This window comes from Stegostoma tigrinum, chromosome 8, assembly GCF_030684315.1.
Source record: "Stegostoma tigrinum isolate sSteTig4 chromosome 8, sSteTig4.hap1, whole genome shotgun sequence".
Taxonomy (NCBI): Eukaryota; Metazoa; Chordata; class Chondrichthyes; order Orectolobiformes; family Stegostomatidae; genus Stegostoma; species Stegostoma tigrinum.
In genome coordinates, this window is record NC_081361.1 from 24,336,978 (window position 1) to 24,360,450 (window position 23,473).

Genomic DNA, 23,473 nt, shown 5'->3' on the forward strand with positions numbered 1-23,473 from the left:
ACGCACAATAGTTTATCACAAAACTAGTATCAATGTTTAACCCATAAAACAATCACTTGGCAACTATTTCAGATTCCCAGCCAAGTGTGCAAATCAAATTGTTGGACATGGTGAAGTTGCTGCTTCAAACTGCATTTAAAATGAGGTTTCAAATTATATTTTCTGAGATTTAAAAACACAACAGTGAAAATGATGATTGCTGGCTCACTCAGGTGAAATTCACCAGACAGTCACATTTGGGGAAGTATTTTCAGAAAATACGCTATGGTATATCAAGGTGGTATATTATCACTACACTCAGTGTCAACTAAGGATCGACAGTAAGTGTTGATATGGTGGCCTGGCGAATGGCACACCCATATAAAGTAAAGCTTAGCAAGCCATATTGCCAGAGAACATCTGTGTAATATGCTTAAAGATTAACGAACCATGCATCGATATTCACTGTACAATCTGGGAGACAGCATTATGGAAGTTAAACAACTGTCCAATCTTGAACTCAGATTTTCCCATGTATATTTATAGAAATTGACACCACAAAAGCAATCATCCTGCACAACACACGTTTTTGATTATTAAAAACAAATCTACTTTTAGATTCAAGCCAGATATGAAAAGTAATTTGGAATTCTGCACTGTGCACCAATAGCAAACATAATAAACAAGGTGTGACAGCAGCACCGTAGAAATTCTGGAGCCAGCAGATGGACAGCAATGCAAAAACATCGTCAACCTCAACTAGAACTTTCAGCAGTATGAAAAACGGAGTGTCTGTCAAATTATTAACAACCCAACATGAATGCTGCATTTCGTCCTCTTCAAGTACCACCTTCAAACTGCTTTGATTTAATCTAAGAATGATTCAACAGAAAACTTGCATCTTGCCTCCTTACTGTCCTGGACACACTAGTTTGGTCAAGTGACACCAAAATGTTTATAACTAACAAATTATTTTGTTACTTTGTAAAATTCAGGAACAAAATGACTGGGCAAACAGCATGACATACAGAGTGAGGAGGAATGTCTCGAAACCTGGTAAAACAATATGCTTTTTGAGAAGGTTTTTGAAGTTAGTTTGAAATGTCAGTGGTGGTCCAAGCTAGTTGAAACTAAATAGTTGATGTCTGAAATGCTCAACAAACAAAGCAATGTGATTATCTCTCAGTTCCAATGCAGTAAATATTTATTACCGCAGAGAACAATAAAAGGAAGACATGTTAATTGAACAAAAACACTAACGAGAACCAATTAAAGCTATTCGTGTTTTGCCTTGGCTTTAATTAATTACGAGGCCCTCCAAGTGTGCAAATCAAAAGAAAAGAAAACTGACATATATCCTGCTTTTAATATCATTGTGCAAGTGTTCAAACTTCCAAGATAACGAACACTGAGAAAGATAATCTATGAAGGTTGCATCATGACAGAACGATTTTGGAAGACTTGAGCCAAGTTAGACCATCCATATGTAATACATGTATCCCTTGTTGCATTATTGATTCACAGTATTTGTATGCATTCAGACACCAATGTAATTCATTGTAGATATTTTGCTTGAAAATACCTATAATGCCCTGAATATCGATGCACAGAGCCAAATGCAAACGCTTACCTGTTTTTCGTGCTGGCTACTTGTCATTATGTTGCCATCTTCGGAGATGAGATTTGAAAGATCTTCAAATGTTGCCTTTGTGCTCCTAGTCAAGAGAATAAAACAAATTACTCTTGACAGAATAGAGTCAAGATTGCAAACAGCTGACATGGAATCTGACAAATATGCAAGTAATACAGACAGTGAAGGGCAGTGAAGAATTTTTCAAACAATTGCAGTTATTTTAATGAAACAGTTCAGATATGTTTTGACACATCTCTTTGGCAGGTAGAATTTGAACCCAAGAGATATTGGGAACTGCAGATGCTGGAGAATCCAAGATAACAAAGTGTGGAGCTGGATGAACACAGCAGGCCAATCAGCATCTCAGGAGCACAAAAGCTGACATTTCGGGCCTAGACCCTTCATCAGACAGAATTTGAACCCAGACTATTTCAGCCCAGAGATGGAGATGTTACCACTGTGCCACAAAAGCCCTTCATTGCAGTAGTTTTAGGAAATCTCATCACAGCAAGTGAGATTTCACCTCCAAGCTGCCTCAAAAAAACAATCATGATCAAATCGTCTCCGGCACAGGAATATAAACTACAAGTGTGCACTTCAAAGAGGTCTCGACTGCTTTCTTGGGTGATTAAAATAATTGTGTTCTTTGTATTTCAGGTTCCTATACAAACCTCCAGTTCATATCACCCCGTCACAGCACATCCACAGGAAACTGTCTTACGTTACATCCAACAGCAGATCAGTTTTGGAACACAATAGTTCAATATTTTAAGCTGTCAAACAGTTTTCTTTTTCCACTGTAGAAAATTAACTCCTCACTCCTTAGTGAAAGAATGAAAGATTCTGCCAGTACGCCAATTGTTGGGATTGCACTGTAGTGCCTCTGGTAATCCTGTCAACACATCTGGAGTGTGAAGATCACTTTGGCAAGTAAACTTGGAGGTGAAACCTGCAAATTCCTACCACATCTTTATTAAAAATAACGACACGGCTTTTCCAGAAAAATGACTCACTTTGACACGGCTGCCCAAGTCTTCTGAAACTCAAAGATGTTATTTGCTTGCAATGCACGGGTAATTGCACACACTGAAGAGAAATTTCCCAAAATCCGACATTCCTGTGAGAACATAAAACATGAGTTCTGTGGGAAAAACAGTGGCTCCCCATGACCCAATACCTCAGACATTAAAATGTTCCATCAGAAAAACGTGATCTGCAAAAATAACAGCATTAACAAACGACTTTGTGGGGGCAAAAATTCCACAAATCTTAGCGACTTAAAACTTGATCTACATTTTTTTTCCCTCTGAGACATTTCACTCTCTGCCAACACTTGACTCGTTAGACATGGTTACTTACGCCAAAGCAAAGATTCGAATGAATAAGTTGGAGACACTGCCATCTGAGTGGTGGAAGTGGCGAAGTTAGGGAGCTGGAGACGGGTAATCATCTGTGTTATATCCATTGTATTCAGCTGATAAACGAATGACAGATTACATTTTCTGCCAGCATAGGAGGGCAGGGCCTGACACATGAGATAATCATTCAAGGAAAGCGTACAAATCAGAAAATTGAGTCTACTTTTATGAATCACAATGTTATTGAGACTGAGTTAACTAATCGTAGTGAGGATAGCATGTGAATGTCCTTCATCTGCCTGCCCCACGGAGGCAGGGAGAAGAATAGAACAAATCAAACCTCCCTTCCACAAGCATCAATTTGAACTTGTTGGGAGGGGCCAAGGGGCAGGAGAGTAGGAAGCCTGCAATTGTTTGTTCTCAGCTCTCAAAACCACTTCTGCTTAGCGAGGAAGGCCAAGGAGGGAGAGGGTCATTAGACCATATTGGCTTTATGTGGATGTGCCTCACTGGGCATCATTAGATAGATGCCTTATCTGATTAAGTCCAGCAGGTAAGATCTCAAGCCCACAGTCTTCCGGCTTGAGGGCAACAAAGGCTGCTGCAGTAAAAAGTAAGTGACGGAGGGCACTTCAACATGGATAAGGACCCTCATCAACTTTTGTCAACTCAAATGACAACCGGAAGAGTCAGCCAAGTGATCACTGGAAGGTGCCAACTCATCTTCAGAATGGTCTTTGACAGCACCAGTTTCTCGGTCGGCACGGACAGCCTGTCAGGAGCTCATGTATCCATGTCTATGACTGGGTGTCTGCCTCCATTCATTTCAACTTCTCTGGATTGTGAAACTGGAGACAGACATCAATGCTTTAAGATTCTTTACGAGTCCAAATCCATGCAGGCAGTGTTGCCAAGAGCCAAACCAGACTTGTCTCAAATGCCTGGCAAAGGTATTATTATGAATCTTCATTCCCAACCTTTCGAATGACTAAATATTTTATTGGCACATGAATATGGGAAATTTCAATGATAATACACTTTTGTTGCTATGATCCAGTGCCATTTTGGATGATAAATGAATATGAATAAATTACTTAATTCACTTAATTAGTTAATTACTGGCTTCTTGTCTTGATTCTTTCCAAATGTACTCGTGGGAATGCCACATATTGATGACAAAGACAAGCCAGACATCAGGTATGACAGCCCTTCCTCATCCTTTTCCCAATTGCTGATTAAAATGCAAAGACAAATTCCTTTGGCAAACACATAAGAAACAGACAACCAGGCAAGTTACTGAAGGGCCATCATACGGGCATATGGAACGCAGAAAACTGAGAATAACATTTACAATGTATCATAAATCTGATCACCGCTCGCAAGGGAGGCAAACAACATTCTGTTATGCCTAATAAGTAACTTTGTGTTTGAAGGGCCACTAAAAATCTGAAATCAGTTTCCTTTATTTCTCCACAGAAATATTTTTGATGGGAAAGAAAACTTTAATATTTCAATGCAACTGTAAACTGAGGCATGAACTATTAGCAGCCAACACTATGGAAATTACAAATGCTAGGATTTGCCATGAAGCATTCAATTCTAATTCTGCTCGTCAATTCGAGAGGCTTTCAAACCCTAAACATCTCAACACATCGTAGGAACTGCTTGCTCTCTTCCACCATGTTTGTTTCATGCACTGAGTGCTTTACCCTGTCATAAAGGTTAAAAATCACTAAAGAACAAGTGTACCTTGGCAACATCAATCCACTTCTCAATGATCTTCGCCCTCTGTCGTGGTTTTAGCTGCTGAGGCTGACTGATGGTGCTGGTGACACAATTCTTAACGTTATTAAACTGTGCCACGATAGCCCAGACGGTTGATGCTCGATCTGGTTGTTCTGCCCAGATGGACCCTAAACATTCGCTGGGCACAAGTTTCTTAAAAAGATCCTGATCAAAAATAAAAAGGAAACAAAGATTACATATATTAGCAGTACTGTGGTTGAAGGAATGAACTACAAACAAGGTTATTCCATTCATGAGTAAACTCATCCTGCTAGTTTGCAATTGTACATTCAAAACTGCACAAGCTACTTTGTCAACAACTGAGTACATAATACACACATTGATGCCCAAGGTGCATATAGGTTGTACAGACAGGTCAACAGCCTTGAGTTTTCAGTCATCTCCTTCTTATTTGTAGGTTAGATTCGAAATCACAAGTTATCTCCACCCAGCTCCTACTGCTGGCTCCGTGCACACCATCAATGCACGGCTTTGTTGGCAATAGTCACTCCTACTGATGCTCAGCCATGGTGGTCCATAAGCTAGACAGACTGGCCATCAGGAAAGTGCTCCTGCATCATGTCCACTTCTCACATCAAGGCAGATTGACAGAACACAATGGCAGCCGCACCCCGTGTTGGTTAAGTATACCTCAACGTCAACACCTCCCCACTGTTGGTTTCATGCTGAAGCTGAATGTTGCCAAACATCCAAGCCTGTCAATTGGTCATTCTGTTTGCATTGTCTCCTCTTGCCTCCCTCTTCAAGGCTAACAACTCCCACAAACAATTATGCTCCGAGTGTCAAACTTAACACAAACTCAGAAACCATGGAGTGGGAAACTGCTGCGTATTTATGCAAGCATGGTGCACTCTCACTTTTAACACTCCGATCATGTGACAATGATGTCATCGATTATTTCAGGCAGGGAACAGCTGAGGCTAACCTTCCGCCCTCTACAGTAAACTAAATAATAAATCTCCTGTTTCAGCCTCCTGGACCTGCCTGCAACAGGAACAACACAGGCGACCAGAATCAAAAACACTGCCTTGACATTCACCAGGTCAAACAACTGATTTGAAAAGGAATCACTGATCTCATTGCCGACCTCACTGCTTCATGGAAAGAAAAGCAGCTATGTTCCTCTACAGACACCAATATAGGTTGTTTCCCATCCAAAATGTCTGTTGTCATCATTGTGTCACATGATTAGACTCGAAGTGCCAGAATGTATACACACGTACAACAGAGACTGCAATGAAAACAGATGTTAACTTTCTAACTCTGTGCAGAAAAGCAGCGATCCATAACCAACTCGTACGTTTGACAAAAAGTTCACTTGCAGATTAGATATGCGCACCCCTGCTCTCAACACTGACAATTGCTCAGGCTTTTTGAGACCTCGAGGACTACTTACATTCTAGAGTCACACCCAATGCTGTCATATAGACCACAGTCCCATTTGCTCAAAGCTGAGCTTCCATTTGAAGCCGAAGCCTATGACCAGACCCCGACAGAACACAAAATTTGAGTCAGCAATCCTTCGCCTCATTTCGTAGAGGTAGGCACCAAGCCACCTTGGAGACTAGACTGGAATAGCCTGATCTCGTGGCTGATTCCATTCCAGGAGATCTCTGCAAACACCAAAGTTGTCGTACTGGACACTTCGAACAAAATCACTGGGTTCATGTAGGAACAGTGACTGTTCTGGTGAAACATTTCAACTTTTACCCTGAAATACTATTCATTTTGGAGAGATTCAACACGAAGTTACGAAGGATTTTCAGTGCTCTCCCTGCTCACTTAATTCATGTGACATTCATTTAAAAAAATAGGCGAGTGCTGAAGTCTTCATCGACAGGTATTTCAAGCTCAAGACTGAAGTTACATTTCAAACAAGACACTTTGACATCTTGGACGACTGCATTATGAAGGCAATTCAGTTATAATGACTGGTGGAGCGGAAATAGCATTCAATAATATGGTGAGATTCGGATGCTTACTGCTGACTGAAACACCGCATTGAGAATGACTGCGAAAGACAGGTCTCAACAGAATAGACCCAGATTCCTAGATAATAAAATGTGAGGCTGGATGAACACAGCAGGACCAGCAGCATCTCAGGAGCATAAAAGCTAACATTTCGGGCCTAGACCCTTCATCAGAGAGGGGGATGGGGTGAGGGTTCTGGAATAAATAGGGAGAGACGGGGAGGCGGACCGAAGATGGAGAGAAAAGAATATAGGTGGAGTGGAGAGTATAGGTGGGGAGGTACGGAGGGGATAGGACAGTCCTTGGAAGACGGAAAGGTCAAGGAGTTGTGATGAGGTTAGTAGGTAGGAGGTGGAGCTGCGGCTTGGGGTGGGAGGAAGGGATGGGTGAGAGGAAGAACAGGTTAGGGAGGCAGAGACAGGCTGGACTGGTTTTGGGATACAGTGGCGGGAGGGGAAGAGCTGGGCTGGTTGTGTGGTGCAGTGCGGGGAGAGGACGAACTGGGCTGGTTTTGAGATGCGTTGGGGGAAGGGGAGATTTTGAAGCTGGTGAAGTCCACATTGATACCATTGTGCTGCAGGGTTCCCAACCGGAATATGAGTTGCTGTTCCTGCAACCTTCGAGTGGCATCATTGTGGCACTGCAGGAGGCCCATGATGGACATGTCATCGAAAGAATGGGAGGGCGAGTGGAAAACGCTCGCGACTGGGAGGCGCAGTTGTTTATTGCAAACCGTGCGGAGGTCTTCTGCAAATCAGTCCGCAAGCTTCTGCTTGGTTTCCCCAATGTAGAGGAAGCCACACCGGGTACAATGGATACAGTATACAACATTGGCAGATGTGTCGGTGAACCTCTGCTTAACATGGAAAGTCATCTTGGGGACTGGGATAGGGGTGAGGGAGGGGATGTGGGGGCAAGTGTAGCATTTCCTGCGGTTGCAGGGGAAGATGTCGGGTGTGGTGGGGTTGGAGGGCAGTGTGGAGCGAACAAGGGAGTCACAGAGAGAGTGGTCTCTCCGGAAAGCAGGATACAATGCATCATCCTCCGAAACTTCCGCCATCTACAGTCCAACACCACCACCCAAGACATTTTTCCATCCCCACTCTTGTCTGCCTTCCGGAGAGACCACTCTCTCCGCGACTCTCTTGTTCGCTCCACACTCCCCTCCAAACCCACCACACCAGCACCTTCCACTGAAACCGCAGGAAATGCTACACTTGCCCCCACACCCCCTCCCTCACCCCATCCAAGGCCCCAAGATGACTTTCCATATTCAGCAGAGGTTCACCTGCACATCTGCCAATCTAGTATACTGTATCCATTGTACCCGGTGTGGCTTCCTCTACATTAGGGAAACCAAGTGGAGGCTTGGGGACCGGTTTGCAGAACACCTCCACTTGGCTCGCAATAAACAACTGCACCTCCCAGTCGCGAGCGTTTTCCACTCTCCCTCCCATTCTTTAGATTACATGTCCATCATGGGCCTCCTGCAGTGCCACAATGATGCCACCCGAAGGCTGCGGGAACAGCAATTCATATTCCGCTTGGAAACCCTGCAGCCCAATGATGTCAATGTGGACTTCACCAGATTCAAAATCTCCCCTTCCCTCACCGCATCCCAAAACCAGCCCAGATCGTCCTCTCCCCCCACTGCATCCCAAAAGCAGCCCAGACTGTCTTTGCCTCCCTAACCTGTTCTTCATCTCAACAATCACTTCCTCCCACCCCAAGTCGCACCTCCATCTCCTTTCTGCTAACCTCATCCCACCTCCTTGACCTGTCCGTCTTCCCTGGACTGTCTCATCCCCTCCCTACCTCCCCATCTATACTCTCCTCTCCACCTATCTTCTTTTCTCTCCATCTTCGGTCCGCCTCCGCCCTCTCTCCCTATTTATTCCAGAACCCTCACCCCATCCCCCTCTCTGATGAAGGGTCTAGGCCCCAAATGACAGCTTTTAAGCTCCTGAGAGACTGCTGGTCCTGCTGTGTTCATCCAGCCTCACATTTTATTATCTTGGATTCTCCAGCATCTGCAGTCCATTATCACAGACCCAGATTCCTGTTTACTCACAGCATCCATAAAGGTCAGCTGCTCTGCAATGCAGCGTGATGGGTAGCAGAGGAGCTTTTCGTCCACTTCTTCGATGGTTCCTTCATGTTCTTCTCCCACGTAGAACCCAAGTCTTCCAGGGTAGCCTTCTGCGTAAGTGAAGATAGATATTTATTTTGTGCCCAAAGTTCTCATTGCTCCAAAACATCTTACTCACTTGTGACTAGAAATCGTCCATTAATTTACAACAGTTAGCTCACATTTATAGTTTAAAATCTCAATTTGCTGAATTGAATGTGATATTGCAGTGAAACCCTCCTGTTGGAAGCATTTCAATTGCAAAAGAAATTGTATTTATTGACAGATTCCCATTCCAATTTCTTGCCAAAGCAAATCTTTCAAATCTCAAGTTCTTGTTTTACAATAACCTGCAAAATTATTCAATCATATTAGAAAATAAAATGTCATTGACAGCAACAGTTAAAAAGGAAATTGTCCTGAAAGACTCATTCAATGCTGCTGGGTCTTAGCAGACCATATTACAGAGTCCGTTCTATGCAGAATTTGGTCTTGTACATCATGAACTCAGTACAGCGGTATTCACTCAGCAATACTTGGCTTAACCAAAATTTTTGGATCTACTTTTGAAGCTTGTCAAAGGAAGCCCAAATGAACTAAACCCTGAGACAGATGGCTAAGCCCTCCACGAACTGACATGGAGACACCATGAATTTGACAACGTCAGATGACCACTCAAAATGGAGGCTCTTGAGGCACATTGGTAGTGTTCCTATTTCCGGACCAAGTGGCCTTGGGCTTAGTCTCACCTGCTCCACAGGCATGTAGTAACCAACAAGGGCTCTTGTGCTGTAGTGCTAGTGTCAATAACAATGAGCCACGAGGCCTGGCTTCAACACCCACCTGCTACAGTGTATGCGTTAACATGTGTGAACAAGTTCGATTAGAAAAACATCTTGCTACTCAAAATGAACAGCTTTACACATCATGTCTAAACAAATTCAGACACACCGCCGACCCCACCCATTGATTCTTTCACTGATGTCAAAGTATCCAAATGGTTGGTATCTGGCTAAAATGGTGCTCTTCTACGGTCAATGATTACTACTGCACAACACTGATCTTTGGGACCACTGGTAATCTCGGATCTAAATGGTCATTTTAACAAATTAATTTCATCAGAGTCCATCGCAGAAAAAGATCTTAACTTTCATCATAACTCAGTCATTTGAATTACCATTAAGCTGCAGCGTTAACAATTTATTCTGGCAGCTATGTGAGCTATTTATAGAGATGTTTCACTTTGAACCCCAAATTACAAGAGAAAGCAGCGAAGTTGCCAAAGGCACTTGTGCTGATCCAAATGAATCCATCTATTGCAATCTCATTTCTCTGTACTGTGAGGTATTGCAGTGAAGCAAACGTAATCCGAATAGTTTGCAGTGCATTCATGTTAACTTTGGAATTCAACTGACATGAACAACCACATCCCTCTGAATACAAACTTATCAAAAGACATTCTGAATTTAGTTTTCCGATCAAACTGGTTAACTTCACACCTTGCCACATTGTATTCCTTCTGCTGCAATTTCTGCCCATTTATCAAAACTGTCTGCAGCCTCTTTTCATTCTCACAACCACAGATGAAGAGTCAGAGATGGAGCAGTTGAAGGTGAAGAGAAGGACAGAAAGTGGAAACAAGTTCAATAAAGGATAATAAAATGTGAGGCTGGATGAACACAGCAGGCCAAGCAGCATCTCAGGAGCACAAAAGCTGACGTTTCGGGCCTAGACCCTTCATCAGAGAGGGGGATGGGGGGAGGGAACTGGAATAAATAGGGAGAGAGGGGGAGGCGGACCGAAGATGGAGAGTAAAGAAGATAGGTGGAGAGGGTGCAGGTGGGGAGGTAGGGAGGGGATAGGTCAGTCCAGGGAAGACGGACAGGTCAAGGAGGTGGGATGAGGTTAGTAGGTAGCTGGGGGTGCGGCTTGGGGTGGGAGGAAGGGATGGGTGAGAGGAAGAACCGGTTAGGGAGGCAGAGACAGGTTGGACTGGTTTTGGGATGCAGTGGGTGGGGGGGAAGAGCTGGGCTGGTTGTGTGGTGCAGTGGGGGGAGGGGATGAATTGGGCTGGTTTAGGGATGCTTGGGGACCGCTTTGCAGAACACCTCCGCTCAGTTCGCAACAAACAACTGCACCTCCCAGTCGCAAACCATTTCCACTCCCCCTCCCATTCTCTTGATGACATGTCCATCATGGGCCTCCTGCACTGCCACAATGATGCCACCCGAAGGTTGCAGGAACAGCAACTCATATTCCGCCTGGGAAACCTGCAGCCATATGGTATCAATGTGGACTTCACCAGTTTCAAAATCTCCCCTTCCCCCACTGCATCCCTAAACCAGCCCAGTTCATCCCCTCCCCCCACTGCACCACACAACCAGCCCAGCTCTTCCCCCCCACCCACTGCATCCCAAAACCAGTCCAACCTGTCTCTGCCTCCCTAACCGATTCTTCCTCTCACCCATCCCTTCCTCCCACCCCAAGCCGCACCCCCAGCTACCTACTAACCTCATCCCACCTCCTTGACCTGTCCGTCTTCCCTGGACTGACCTATCCCCTCCCTACCTCCCCACCTACACCCTCTCCACCTATCTTCTTTACTCTCCATCTTCGGTCCGCCTCCCCCTCTCTCCCTATTTATTCCAGTTCCCTCCCCCCATCCCCCTCTCTGATGAAGGGTCTAGGCCCGAAACGTCAGCTTTTGTGCTCCTGAGATGCTGCTTGGCCTGCTGTGTTCATCCAGCCTCACATTTTATTAACAAGTTCAATAAACTTTTCCAGTTGGTGACAATAGCAAGCATCAGCTTTGATGGATTGGAATAAGAAATTCAAGAGACATGGCTGGAATAATGTCTGCTACACATCTCAATTAAAAAAAAACACAGCATTTTGGGGTTCCGTGCAAGCAGTCATAGCAATGCCTTCATTGCACAGGAAGTGAGTTGCATTACATCAGATGAAGTTGAAATACAGGCTGTTGAGAGTAAGGTCATGTTCAGCAAGGGAACACAGGTGTGATAAATGGCGATTGGTTGGGCAGCCATTGGAGGGAGCGGCAGAGAGCTCCAATACTGTCCTGGTGAGGGACGGAATACAGACGGAGTAGATGTCCATGAATCAGATTTACACTACAGGAATAGCACACTATAATCTTTCAGAGATATATTTAAAGTAAATTCCCAAACTGCCTTTTGGAGCCAAACAGAACATGCTTTCACCACCGCACCGATAAAAACACTGCCCCACAATTATTTCCCCTTGCCTTATGAATTAAAACCACTGTTTTTGCATCATAAATCTTACTGAACATTTCTTTCTCTGCACTTTCATCCTCCAGAAACTGACTGTGAAGATTCTGGGCCCGTTTTTCAGGGTCTGACCCCGGCGCTGTCTGCTTTAGGTATGTGAGGACTTTATTTAGGAAAGCATAACTTGAGCCTTGTCGGAAGTCTTCAGGGTGCTGATTCAACCAGAATTTCAGGATTTCAGCAATAGCACTGGAAATGAAGTCAGAGTTAATACTGTTCATCAGGGAAGCAAAACTCTTGGGAAAAAAAACCTTCAAATTATACAAATATAAATGCAATAGATTAAATTTGGAATACAGAGTCATTGTGATGGCACAGAAGAAGATGAACTGCTCTCTTGAATTGCTGCAGTGCACACGGCAATGGTAAACCTGCCATGCCATCAGCTAAGGAGCGCGGCACTTGGACCCAGTGACAAAGGAATGACTGTCCAATTGAGAATTGTGCTGGTCATGGATAGAAACTATATGTTGGCCATGTTTCCAAGTTTTCTTCTTTGTAGATTGCACAGATATACTTAAGGCTCATTGCAAAATGATTTCACATGCATCTGAGGATACTTATTACACCAGCAGGATTTCCTGGCATTTCGATGCTGCTTTTCCACCAGTAAGGAGAAAGTGAGTTGAAAAAATAACGTTGTAAAAGTCAAAGAGACAAATCAAGTGAACAAAGAAAAACACCAAGATAATGATGATTTGTTTGCCTGTGTTCTGGGAGTTGCATTGCCAATGCTTGGATACCCCAGTAACATGGCAAAGTCGGGTCTAGCTGGGGATGGCTAATGAAATACTCCAAAATACTCAGCTTGCAATTCACTGATTTAACGACCTGGTTAATACTGAGAGGGAACATTGCATTATTTCACAGGCAAATCAATGGTTACTTTTTGGCAACAAGACATCAGCTGCACACACAAGTCATCACAACACTGAAATAGAACCCCTTGCACAGCAAAAAACTCCTCATGGCACTTCACAGCAGGGGAGCCATACAAAAACTGACATCAAAGGAGGAGATTTTCAGACAGGTGACCAAACGTTTGGCCAGAGTGACATTTTGTGAGCATCTTAAAGGTGAGAGATGGTGATGTTAAGAGGAAGGAATTGCACGCCTGCAAAAAAGTATCAAGAGATGCACAGCTCTCAGGATTTGGCAGAACAGGAAAGTTCCAGGCAAAGTTTGGGACCTCAAATAATTCCAGACAGTAGCAAAGTGAGAACATGAGGGATGTGAGCACAAGAACTTAAAGGTTTTTTTTTAAAAATCTAATGTTCAGGCGTTGGTAAACCAGGAGACAATGTGGGTCAGCAAACATTGGGGTGATGTGTTTGTTGTGAATTCGGAGATGGACTGAGTTGCAAATATGGCCGATGATGGGATAAGCAGGAGAAGCCTTTGACATGTCTTGAATTAGCATTCCCAACATATATGGAACAATTTACACTAAGAATGCTGTTCTAGTTTTTCATGAGCTATTTCCTTATCTACAGCTCTACACTGCTGACTACATCCAACTGAAACAGATGGTTGCTCATTTAAAAGTGTTCATCATCTATCATTACAGCACAGAAATATATTCTGTGAGACATTACACACAGACATTGGGACAATACTTGAATTCAAAAGGAGGCTAATGTACCAATTAACATGCCCAACCAGCACACTACTTTCATGAGGATTACAACGTCCTCACTCTGGGATCAGACCAATTTAGCTCCCTTTATATATTCCATCCCTACATGTCTCTTGGCAAATTACTAGACAAATACCGTGAAATTAGTCAGGAGCAATTTGCTATCCGCCATCAGAGGTGTTCATCCAAATATGATCAGCTCAGTGTTGGAGAAAAATGTCCAGGTAACCACCAAGCAAGCGGCTTCGATTTCTAAATCTAAGGTTCGTTTACCCAAAAAGACAACTAGCCGGGGGTTAGAGTGAAGTGCAATGCACAAGGCGTCCCAACTGTGTTCTGTTTGTTAGACTAACCAGATGGTTTTCCTGTGCCGCATTTTTGAACAACTGTTAGAGGCTTTCTTCAAACTTCAGTCCAGCTCAGTTGTGATTGCTTACTATTGCATCGGAAGTCAAGGTATTCGCTGAAAATCCTCTCTTCCTCAAATTGATCACTTTTCACAATACAAGACTGCAAAAATTTGCCTTTGTATTTGTTCACAGGTAGTTTCTCTGTGCTTTGCCCCTCAGGCATTGACATTCTTGATGATAAAAACCATAAACAACATCAACTCAAGAAAGCAAAATAAATGAGTCAGCAAACCATTTACAAAAGAAAATAAATCACTGTATATGTTAGATTGGAATCTCAAACTTTGAAGCACCAAGTCCAGGCCAGCACTCAAGTCTATGAGATAAATGTTCTTTGTCCTTCATCAAAAAGCACAGAGTTTAATTGAACAGCAAAACAAACCAGAATAATCCTGTCTTTAACCCCGTGCTTCAAAAGTATTAACCCATGTGAGTCAGAGCAGGAAAACAACGTCAGCAATCTGGTACGGCTCAAAAATTTCACTAGCATTCCTGCTAATCTCCCAACAATGCTGTAGAAGTGCATTTGTGCAATGCTTTCTGCAACCAAATATCCTTGAAAGCACTTACTTCTCATATTTCATCCATGAAAAATCATTTCGCAAAGACATTTGGATTTCATAGATTCAGGAAACAGGAATGCAAGCTCGATTATTGCAAAACATACAACAGCAACAAGGAGTGGGAGGGCACCAATGTCCAAGGACACCACAAACAAACCACACAACAAGTATATGACTGCACTAGAAAGTGGTTTAATTCCATTTCCAACATTCACATGAAGTTTGCAGGATAACTTGTCATGAAGTGGTGTGAAGAGGGAAGCCATTCCTTCAATAATGCATCACTACTGCAAACTCGACAAATGACAATCCTCAGAACTGGAAGGGTCACCGGACCTGAAGTATTATCGCTGTTTTTACATTCACAGATGCTGCCAGAACTGCTGAGCTTTTCCAGCAACTTTGTTTTTGTCCCTGATTTACTGAATCCACAGATTTGTTTCTGTTTTCAGTTTGCTTCTTTAATGTGTTTTTTATGGTCTGGAGTGCTGTTTGCCATCTAGTCTGGGTGACTGGCGTTTTTGTTGAAAAAGTCTCTATATTGTTTTACAGGATGCTCTGGCTCTCCAGCAATTCTTCTCACATTCTTAAATTCCAAATTATAAATACAATTTAACTACATGTTAAATCAAACTTACTTATTCATGATTGCTTTCTTTTCTGCAGATCTGCATTTGTCCAAATCTGGGAAGTTCGATCTGTGAAAGTGTACGCTTCTGCAACTGATCACAAGCCACAAAACAAAAAGCAAATTAAAATGGTGTTTGGGTCGATAATTGGTTGCCAGCCATTGAAAAAAAAATGAAGTCTCAAAGTGCAGCATTTCAAACCCTGATCAGCTCATTTTAATTTAAACAAGGTCATGCTGCAAATGTAAAACTGCATAAAACAGTGAATCCGTCTTTAAAATTCCCAGGAAATTTACAAGAAATGACCTTGAGGGCCAAAGCAGCTCGCCAGCAGTGGTGGCGGCAGCTGGGAACAGGGAAAAGGACCAGGCGCAAGGAGTGAAGCCACCTCTTCAAAAGCTTACATTTGCGAACGAGTCCAGAAATTTCTGTCTGAAATCAACTCAACGCCTTCACATGCAACTGCTGCTTGTGCTTCACTAAGTGCTTCGCATTGCTTCTTCCTCGGGATTAGGGAGAAACTATGCAAATAACTGAGAAGCTGTTTCTTCATCAATGTGCCATGATCTGGAGTGATTTCCGTGTTTTTAATTCTGTGGTATGTCTGACACAGTCACACAGCACAGAAACATTTTCATCTTCATCAAGAGATTTCTGATGATCGAACATATGGCCACCAGCTCTCCAGGGATTCCCTTTTGACATTAATGTGGTGCAAATGAAACATACACATGCTCATGCATTGGATCAAACTCACTTCTTGACTGTCACTTTCTTCTCCTGTGAAATTAAATCCTTGCATTCAATGTTTTCACACCTGCAATTGAACATGAAGAACAATTTACAACGCTTCACGCAAACATTTTCATCGACAATTCAATCCATTTGAATGCCCATGAAAACTGAAGATTCGCAATTACAAGCCTTCATCAGATGGTTCTATTAAGCAGGTTACACTCTAGATGGTGAAGATTCCTTAGCATAAAATGTTAGCCCCAAATGGTGCTCCCCAACTTGTATTCAAATTTACTTGCTGCAAATGGCATCTGGCCCCTTTTGAAATTGGCCCTCCTCCAAATCAAAATTATTCAGGATTGTTCATTGTTCTCTTCTATATCCAAACAAAAAATCTTATGATACAGTGATCAGGGCTTCCTTAAATGATCCATGTATGATATTCGATACACTGTGAGTATGCAGACTAATTATGAAGGTGGTACTGCAGGTTGAAGATATCGTCAGGTTTCTGAACTTTAAAAATAACAGCATCGTATGCAAAACAAAAAAGATATGACAAATCTTTACAGAAAACGCTGATTTGCCCTCAACTCTAGTCTTTCTAAACCACGCTACAGGAAGAGATTTGACAGGGTGTACGAAACATTCACAAAAATAGTACCAGAGGTGACAAACTAGACAACATTGTGGAGATAACAAGGTGTAGAGCTGGATGAACACAGCAGACCAAGCACCATCAGAAGAGCAGGAAAGCTGATGTTTTGGGCCAAGACCCTTCTTCCGAAATGGGGGAGGGGACGGGATTCTGAAATAAATAGGGAGCGAGGCAGAGGGAAATAGAAGATGGATAGAGGAGAAGATAGGTGGAGAGGAGACAGACAGGACAAAGAGCTGGGGTTGGAGCCATTAAGGGTTTTGTGGAAAAGGTAGGGCTGCTTGTCTTGGAGAAGACTATGAAGAGATTTTACAAGTGTTCAAAATCATGAGGGATTTGGTGGGACTGGATAAGAATAATCAATATCTTGTGACAGAAGAGTTGGAAAGAAAACGACACCGATTCAACATGTTCAACAAAAAAAAATGGTGACATGGATTATTTTTTAAACAGCACGGTGAGGAAGTGAGACATTCTGCCTAATAGTGTGGTGAATGCAGCTTCAATTGAGGTCTTCAAAAGGGAACTACAATTTTCTAAATCAATGGTTTGGTACTATTACATAGGACTGAATGTAGGCCGGATCCTCTTTGAAAGCTATTACAAACATTATCAAATCATTGCCTCTGGGCTGTTACCATGTGATGGTTGTATAACATTGCACAAACGGCCAGCTCCTCAGCTGTTTCCTCGCGTTTTGTCATATTCTGAATAATGATTAATTTAGTCATACATGAAATTAAACTTACTCAGCAATTATTTCGTTTGCTCCTGAGGAACCTCCAAATCCATTTTGTTCACCATTTGTACTCTCAGTTTTTCCAGAACTGCAATTGATGAAAGAGAACAAATTGAGTCATTTCGAACAAGCAAACTCATCCAGAATTAAATCCAACCCAATTTCACAAAAAATATCACTGTCTTGAAAGATGGATTATTCTGACTTCCACAGGATGTCCACATGTCATCACAATGAAGCAGTGCTGGAGTGGGGTTTGGAAGAGACAGAACAGGGCAAAAAGAAGAGCAAACCATTTCTTCACTGATAGTCAATTCTGGGCTCTGCAAGACCTTGATACTGAAAGACAAGCAAAATCCAATCTAACATTGAAAAGCTTTGCTAATAAAATGTGAGGCTGGATGAACACAGCAGGCCCAGCATCATCTCAGGAGCACAAAAGCTGACGTTTCGGGCCGAGACCCTTCATCTGCTGTGTTCATCCAGCCTCACATTTTATTATCTTGGATTCTCCAGCATCTGCACTTCCCATTATCATTGAAAAGCTTTGAATGCTTTATGCTCATTCAACATTATCTAATTTCTCAAAATCAGCCAAACATTTCAGAACCAGTCAAGCAGTTGCTTCATATCATTGCGATCATCTGGATTGGTGTTCACTGCTCTGTCAATGGGATGCTTTCCAGAGGCAATCCTGACATCATCTTCCACCAACTGCCAACAGTTTTCTTTCACATTATTAGATCCCAAATACTGGATAACAGGTTTAATCTGACAACAGATCAAACGGACTTGCTAATTGCTCCTTTCGCTTCTGAATAACTTAGGTTTCCACCTAGTTCACAGTGTGGCATGTCAACATTTTCACAGCTGCAACTGGTCATAAAGCACCAGTTAAATCATTTCAAATGTGCACATAATCACAATATTAATTTCTGGCACTTCTTATTAACACTGGGATTTTTGGCTGTGAGAGGGAGCCAGTGGGCAGACAGGGAGTAAAGAGTTCAAATAAAGAACCTCTGCACACGGGCAGACGATAAACATCCCAAATGCAAAGTTTTAAGTTTAACGTTCCCATCTCTTCAAAAGAACCTCAAGCTATTTACAGATAATTGACAAGACCTATAACTTGCCTGACATTCAGTTCCTTACTTTTTCTGACCGGCACTGAGTGCCCAAGTTGCTCATTCACTGTTTCCAAGCTCCTGGGTTGGTACCAAAGGCCCTTCACTTACGGTGCTGGCCCTCCTGACTGAAAGCCATGTACCATCACTCACCTAGAAAGTTTGAGTTACAATGAGAGCTGGATAGGCTGATACTTTTGATCACTGGAGCATAAGAAGTTGAAAGGTGACGTTAAAGAGTTTGATAAAATCATGAGGGATACGGATAAAGTGAATGGCAGGCGTCTTTTCTGTCAGCTGGAGGATTTCAAGACTCAGGGGCATATTCTATTTTAAGATGGGATGTGAAAGATTTTTTAAAATGGCATGAGGAACAATTTTCTGATACAAAGAATGGTTTGTGGGTGGATGGGGTACAGTTACAACATTTAAAAGGTGTTTAAACTGATCACCAAAAGTCTGCCCTGGTCTTCCCATGTCAACATTATGGTCATGAAAGCACAACAAAGTCTCTACTTGCTTCAAGGCTCAGGAAATTTGGCATGTCCACTAGGATTCTGACTGGTTTTTACAGATGCAAGACAGAAAGCATTCTATCTGAATCACTGCAATTGCCAGAGCATTAACAATTTCTTTTTGCTTCCTTGTGTTTGGAATGAAGCAAGTTTGTCATTAAATATGGTGTCAAACTTACATTTTTATGTCATGCTGTTTTCCATCCCCAGTGCAGTTCGAACTGTTCAGGTAACCAGGCGTGCAATTGGTCAGACAAGATTAAGTTTTCTTCTTAAAATTAGCATTTGCTTCCATTTACAATTGTGTGACAGCTGTTTGAATGGCTTAAAGCTCTAGGTTCAGTACTGCACCTTGTGTTCAGCTGCTTTCCTGAAACTGGTCACACTCCAGGTAGATGACTGGAATAGATGGTAATTTTGTTTCAGCAAACTGACAGAGCTCATTTGCAAGAACGCAGAGCACAGGTAGAGGGAGAGGCAAAGAGTGCAGGAGAGAGAAGGACAAAAGGCTTAAGCCATTTTTTCCCTTGCAGCGTACTTCCAAGAAGTAAACATTTCAGGACCAGGATGTTGAACGGCAAGCAATTTCTCATTGAAGTGTTGCGGATGATTTCTGTTGACTTAATTGAATATGAGCTCCAATCTCTCGCAATAAAGCAAGCATGAGAGAGGCAAATCATTCCCCCTGATGTGATTGCAATGGTCTGGTGTGCAAAGCTGTTTGCTGCATTCCTGCCACTTGATTTCAACAGGAAGCTCCGAAATAATCCAAACAACATCTCTCCGGCGAGTGCCTTTCACATTTTGCACCCTGATTGAAAGATCATTTATGTTTGCATTGTAACAAAGTTCCCAAAGATCACAACTGGCTGCAAGATGTTAAAAGATTCTGGAGTCTCTGAGATTCAGTATATTATCCCATAACAAACCCAGTGGAATCAGCAGATAGCACTCCAGACATTTGGATCCAAAGGATAACCCTTTTTCCCTTATTCAAAGCCTATCATAGATTTCAAGGACACAGTAGCTGGTGATACAGGGAAAAGTCAGAAATGGGAATCCTGTTTTTCATATTCAACACAGGTCATAGGGAAGTAATTCAACATTTCTAATCCAAAAGATGAATAATTTTCGATTGAAACATCTTGTCAGAATGTTATTTTTCTTGAAGAATGAAGGAATAATGCAAATATCAGAGATGCAACAATGTGATTACAATTGCGAGGAATGGAGCTCAATACACTACAGTGTGATGCTTTCACAAGGAATCCTGATGTTCTCCTACAGTAACTGCCATCTCACCTGCAATTGCCTTTCACTTCCTTGCATTCTGAATAAAGTAAAATCTCATTCACATATTGCATTCAACTTACTTTTCGATGACGCCCACCGTTGCTGGAAAACACGCATCTCCACCTCCCTCGCAGCCTGGGTGGTCAACGTTTCCAGGGCTGCAAATGGTCACAAAGTGCTATTAAGTCATTTTAAACAAACATTTATGTTCACAACAAAACAATTTTTTATCCTCTTGAATCGGTGCATCAGCATTTCAAGCCATTGACAGTTGGGCTGGAGCATGGAAGCACAGAAAGGGGGAAAAGCATGTGGCAAACCACTTCTTCAATGCTTTACATCTGTTGTGTAGTCGAGAAAAGTCTCAAATAAACAGCACGGGGCAATTATAGAAGTGCAACTAATTGTACAATTTCTCCGGTGAAGAGCTTTGGACACAGTATTGACGTAGAGGATTGAATGGGTATTGACTCAGCAATTGCAAAGATTAATGGTGGCAAAGAAAAGCTTGCTGCTGTGCCATCATTCTGATTTCACCATCAGCTCTTGGGATCGGCCCATTTCATTTATGGGATACTGATCTGGTAACAGCTTCATGATCAGCCCACATAAGCACACTGCCACTCTGGTGGGGCCACTCCTCACAGCAAGAGTGGCTCAGCTCTCAGTCCAAGCAGCAGGGTTCCACCACAATTCACAAAATTGTTCCTGCAAATGTCTTGTTAAAAAACAGCCCCACTAACTAACTTCTACAAAAATTAAACATTTTGGAAGCAGAGTCCAACAGTTTCCGTAATGTGGTCTGGAATTGTATATTCTAAATTGTTCTGGAAAGTATGCAGAAAATCTTAACTGCATAACTTCACAGGAATTCTTGGTTATCAGCAAATGCCGTTATTCCAATTACAATAATGATCGGGGATTAAATTGCACTTGGAATTTAAGCCACTCTTTCGTTTCTTCAGTTGTTCCTGAAGAACTATTGTTTTCATCTTCATTGCAGATTGGATTGGCAAACTCACTCGGCCTACAACTGGTCAAATGAGATGAATGAAATTATTTAAATATGTATTTGCCTCCATCTATAATTGCGTGCCAGCTGTTTGAAAGGCTGAAGGTTCTGGATTTAGTATTGCAGCCTGCATTCAGCTGCTTGTGTCAAACTGGTCACACTCCAAATGGGTGACTGCAACATATGATCACTTTATTCTTCAAAACCTTTCAAGGCTGTGGCTAATAATAAGTGTTAGGGAGAGAAATGGGACACCCATTTCTTGCATTTATTCATATTCAAATTTTGGAAAAAACTTCAGAAGCCTGAGGAATAATGCAGATAACACAAAGACAGTAATTCAACTGTGAGAGTCTGGAGCTCTGAACACTGCACTGCTATGTGATGTTTTCATGAGAACACCTAACGATATCTTACAGTATCAAAGATTGTATCACAGTTTGGAAGCAGGTCCTTTGGCCCAACAAGTCTACACCAAGCTTCAGAACATCCAACCCAGACCCATCCAAATCTAGTGCACCGAATCTACACATCCCAAAACACGAGGGACAATTTGGCATGGCCAATTCAGCTCGCCTGCACATCTTTGGACTGTGGCAGGAAAATGGAGTACCGGGAGTAAACCCATGCAGACATGGGGAAAATGTGCAGACTCCACACGGTTAATTGTCAGCGGATTCAAACCGGAGTTTCTGGCGCTGTGAGGCAGCAGTGCGAATCACTGAGCCACCAAGCCACCCAATAATTGCGAGCTCCTCAACAATTTCCTTTGTATTTCTCAAATTCAAATGAAGCAAATCCTTCACCACATGCTGTATTCAAACTTACTTTTTCATGATTGATTTTAGAATGCATGGTTTCCCATCTACACTGTCAGCGATCTGCAAATAGTCTGAAATGTGCTATTAAGTAATTTTAAGCAAACTCCTAACTGCACAATAAAAACATCGAATAGACTTGAAAGCAACTGAGTCGGTATTTCCTGCCGTTTTTCAGCTGATTTTGTGCAACAGGTCAAGACACAACTGCAGTATGTGGTGTTTGTTTCCCCAAACCCTTCAATGGTAGTTTGCAGGATAAGACAGAGAGACTGGCGCATGGAAGTTACAAGAGAGAGAGCAGGATGCAACAAATCCATTTCTTCAACACTTTCTATTTGTTGCAAAGTCCAGAAATATTTCAAATAAAGAGCTCCAGTCCCAAATGTAGAAGGGCAACCAAATTTCCAATGAAGAACTTCTGATATTGTCTCTACACACAGGGCTGAATTGTCGAATTCAACTGGCCTTGACCTGAGACATGAGATTCTTCACAACGTGGAGTGGAATTCGGGAGGAAAACCAAAGTCCGCACTCTGATTTCACCGTCACTTATTGGAATCGTGCCATTTCAAGAATGGTACAGTGATCAGGCAGCAGCTTCTGGAGTAGCCACCGCCAGCACCATGCCACCCTTGGTGCTGCCACAAACCACAATTGGCTCCAGCTCTCACATCCAGCAGCAGGGCTTCATGACAATCCAGAACATTAAGACCCCAATTATCTCGTGTGAAAAAGAACGCCATCTTCCAACTTTTAGATGCAATGCACATTTTGTGGACTGAACCCCATCACTTTTCTCAATGTGGTAGCCATGGTTTGGAATAATTCTTGTTTAGTGGTTCCTGGGTGCAGAAGGAAATATCCACAGAACTTTCCACAAACTGCTTGCTCTCCAGCAATTGCCTTTGAGAATGTCGCATTAAAAGAGCCATTCATTACACAAAAGATCAAGCGTGCTTTCAAGTGACTGCAAATATTCCTGGAGAACTAAATTTTTCATATCCCTTGCAGTTTGGATTGTCAAGGTCACCGTGCCTGTAACTGGTCAGACAAGATAACTGAAGTCCTTGAAATGAGCGTTTGACTCCATCTGTGACTGTGTGCCAGCTGTTAGAATGGCTGACATCTCTGGATTCAGTGTTGCAACTT